Source organism: Carassius auratus, chromosome 2 (genome assembly GCF_003368295.1).
Source record: "Carassius auratus strain Wakin chromosome 2, ASM336829v1, whole genome shotgun sequence".
Taxonomy (NCBI): domain Eukaryota; kingdom Metazoa; phylum Chordata; class Actinopteri; order Cypriniformes; family Cyprinidae; genus Carassius; species Carassius auratus.
In genome coordinates, this window is record NC_039244.1 from 3,968,118 (window position 1) to 3,972,406 (window position 4,289).

Sequence of the window (4,289 nt, forward strand, 5' to 3'; positions counted from 1 at the left end):
AAGGCCATACGATTTGAACTTTCTTATATACGTAAATATTAATAAACAATTGTTTAATGTTATGCAATATGTAAAAACTTGTAAAATGTAGAAGAGTGCAAGGATGTTATGAATGTCACACCCCCAGAACTGAGATGGTACATTCAGTTACGTTGCAGTGAAACATTCCGTCCTCGTGCCCGACCTAACAGCTGCACGTTAATACGAGCTCAGATTAAAGCTATTAAATCAAATAAAAACTACAAATAAAAACTTTCTACTAAAATTCTGTTTTTTTATTTTAATTATCGTGAGACTTTTTGACTTCTCTTTAGCTCTTATGAATTAATGCTAAAACTACTTCGGAAATAGTTATTATTTTATACTTCTGTAGCTTCTTACTTCTGAACGACAGATGGGTATTATCTGACGATGTCACCGAAACATTGTTTTACATCATTAGGACACATTGCCCCAGTTTCACAGACATTGCTTAAACACTAAACTGTGTATCTGAGCTGTTTTAACTGAAAGCAACTTCCACTGACTGATCTTGAAATATATCAGTATTTGTTTTGTCTCAAGATGCACTCAAGAAATGATTCTTCTAATATAAGGCAAGGTTAATAAAAAAATACTTAAACGTCCTAACTGAGCTATGGCCTTATCCTGGTTTAGCCCAAACCGTGTCTGAGAAACCAGGGGCCTGTACCAAGACGGTAGCAGAACAAATTCAGAGTCAAAGGATTAGTTTTGAGTTAACAAAACCAAACCTCTCCAATCTGGCTTTGTTGGTACCATGATGCTGATCATCAACTTTCTTTGTCACCTCGGGATTTGATCCTGAGTTTGTGGAGCGCATGCACATGAATGTGTGAAATGAATGTGACGAACAACCAATCACGAGCCTTGCAATACAAAGCAAGTTTGATTTACTTCTCATGAGATTCAAAACTAAAGGTTAAAGGTTCTGCTAAAGGTTAAGAGATTGAAGAATATGACAAGTTTAAACGTCATATGTAAAATGAAGGAGGACAAATAAAATAAAGAATCTTGCTCTATCAGTGCAGTGACAAGTGAAACTTGTTAACTTAGTTTATACATTTGAAAATATAGGGATAGAGACTCAAACATGTAAGGCCGGATTTTTTAAATAGTGCAATCTTTTGATACTACAGCAGCTTATTTATATGACATGATCAGTATACATTAATATTTATTTTAAATAAGCAATTTATAATAACTGTTCAACTAAAATTACCTGTGTGTAAAAGATAAATAATAATAATAATAATAATCACAATAATTGTATAAATCATAAAATTACTCATTTAAAAATGACGTAATTATCATTAAAGCCAGACTTCTAATTTTTTTAGCATTAGTGACCTTTAATTTGGAGCAAGATAAACTGGAGTGACTTTGTGTCAGACATGTGTCACTTCTCTCACATCTGATTGGTCTAACTTCAGTTTGAGATCTCTAACCCAGAACATAACCTGCCCCGGAGCAGGTTAGCCGTGGAGTGTAAGTTACTATGGCAATGAATGCCGCTAAAAGCCAAGCCACTTACGTGGTACCTAAAAGCCAGGATTGGTATAAACTAATTTGATACTTACGTGGCTAGCCAGCTAATTTAGCTTCATGGTATAGGTCCCAGGGCATTATGCATTTAAAGTAATACAAACATAAATCTTTAGATCTACATATTTCTTTTAGTTTTTTTTTTAAAGATTAGTTTATACCAGGAGTGGGGTTCGAACCCACGAGGACATTTGTCCATTGGATCTTAAGTCCAACGCCTTAACCACTCGGCCATCCTGGTCATCTGCACACGGCATTGCAGTATGTAGTGTAATTCCAGGCCAGGGGTCCTGGACCAGTACTTTCAGCATTTTCGTTTCCTTATTTATCCCTAAATATGTCAGCAATAATATTGCCTAAGTAATTGTAAACATTTCTTTTCCTGTGTCCTCAATATCACTTTTCATACTTTAGTTTTGCAAATCTTCAATATCACTTTTCATACTTTAGTTTTGCAAATCTAAAAGCTACTTAGACGTACAAGCTTTGTAGTACAAAAAAAAAAGAAAAGAAAAAAAAATCATAAAAAAACTTTGCTTTCTTTCTCCTTAATCCACTGAACAATGTCTGAAAGTGTATATTACTAGCACTTCCTGTGTTTACTTGCCTCTTATAATGAATGGCTTGTTGTATTCCTCAATTGTAAGTCGCTTTGGATAAAAGTGTCTGCTAAGTGAATAAATGTAAATGTAAGTAAAGTGACTGTTAACATCAACAATCAGAAATATTACCATAATGTTACTGATACAGTCTACATGGAATAATGTTCCACCTACACAAAATTATTGGTTTAATAATTCGAAATGCATATCAGTTTGTTCTCTCACGATCAGTCTTTGTAAAGTTTGTTGTAAGTGAAATCTTTTGTTTGACCACTGGAGTTGTGGAGCGGCTTTGGAACAACTTGTAATGTTAAAATAGCTTTATAAATACATTTTAATTTAAAGGCATTTCTTTGAAAAATTCATCCATATATCCATATATCCAACAATCGTGCTGGACAAATGTTGGGTCAGCTATCTTGCTGAATGGGACAGTAAGCGAATTAAACACAAATATCAGTGTATCCTAATTTCTATTAACAACTTGCATTTTGAGATTTCTTTTTATCCCATATGATAAAATATTTTATATAGTTTGGTTATTCATTTTAAATAATCTCTCAATTTTGAATCTCAAACATTACTCTTTTAGACCTTTTCCAATCTCTCAGTTTTAATCACAATTTTAAAACCACATGGACATTTTTCTATTGGTTTTTAACACAACAAGTTAACCACTCTGCCATCCGTTTTTCAAAGGATGAAATGACAATTTTCACATTTTGGATCAAATCAATTCTGAGGTTAAATCTCATGCTAACCCAGCTTTGAATGGACTAAAGCTTCTACCAGGAGTGGGGTTCGAACCCACGAGGACATTTGTCCATTGGATCTTAAGTCCAACGCCTTAACCACTCGGCCATCCTGGTCTGAAAGAAGCTCTCATTTGGTTATCTTTCGAATGTAGAAAGAAAATCAGGTAAAGCATCTTTAATTATTATCGCCATGTTCTAGTTGATAGATCTGGAAAAAGCGGAGTGGCTTCATAGTAGATTAAGACCATCAGGTGTTCCTTTGACTATGTTGCCGTGTTTCTTTAGTTTGGGAAAAGGTTAAGTGCCACTGCTGTTCACATTTTGGAATAAGTCAAGCCTGAGACTAAACATTATACTAATCCCAGTTTTGAGTGGTTTGAAGGTTTTGCCAGATGTGGGGTTTGAAAACACAAGAATATTTGTCCATTGAATCTTATACTGTGCAACACAATAGTATAGAACCCATGAGTATATTTGTCCATTGGATCTTAAGTCAAACGACTCAACAACTCATCCATCCTAAACAGATACTTAGATGGTTAGATGGTTGTTCAAATATAGAACAATGCAAAGGGAAATAGTTGAACATTTAGTACAATCATACTCTTAAAGGAAAGAAAACTATATTTCATGAAAGAGTTGGATTTCTTTGGATTTTTGTTGTTGTTGCTGTTGTTGTTTTGTGGGTGGGTATCACACAGAAAGGTCTTCTGGCCCAGCCAGAAACATGTTAAAAATAATATGTTGTTGGCTTGAGTTTTCTAATCTTTCTTCAAGAGTGTATCAAATGTACAGCTGATCAATGGAAATAATTAATAATAAAGCAAAGCATTCCTGCTAGGGATGGATGGCAAAATCACACGACATAACATTAGTCATTAATTATACAAATTTAGGAAACGTCTTTAAGGTAAGCTTTCACTTAAACCAAGTTGTGTAATCTTCTGTTCCATCAGAGATACTCACCAAAGGAATGAAAACTCTGCCAACCAATCCTGGTCTTTTCTACAAAATCCCTAGAAATGGCTCAGTGTTTTTACCAATGTTGTTTTCAGTTATTCACATTTAACAGACGATATTTATCCCCCGAAACAACTGCCCCCACCGAACAACCTAAAAATAGGTGTTTTCTCATATTAAATGCAGATGCACCAAGCATGCGCTTGTCTATGAAATCAAAAAAAAAAAAAATAACTTACCTCTACAAATATCCACACATTTCTGAAACAAGCATTGAACATTTCTCCGGATGCATTTAACAAACAACTGCTCTTATTTTCACAGCCGTGAAATTGGGTTACGTCTTAATGTGCGCGCTCCACGACCCTGCGACGAGGGCGCGCACACGTGCATCAGTCGAAGAGGGAGC

The 4,289-nt window shown here is 34.9% G+C and overlaps 2 non-coding genes across 2 annotated transcripts; both read right to left on the reverse strand.

The window, feature by feature from the left end:
• Positions 1-1,721: 1,721 nt before the first annotated feature.
• Positions 1,722-1,804, reverse strand: trnal-uaa (transfer RNA leucine (anticodon UAA)). Its single transcript has one exon. It is a non-coding gene; the product is annotated as a tRNA-Leu (tRNA).
• A 1,147-nt stretch (positions 1,805-2,951) lies between these two features.
• trnal-uaa (transfer RNA leucine (anticodon UAA)) lies at positions 2,952-3,034 on the reverse strand. The gene has a single exon. It is a non-coding gene; the product is annotated as a tRNA-Leu (tRNA).
• Positions 3,035-4,289: the final 1,255 nt, after the last annotated feature.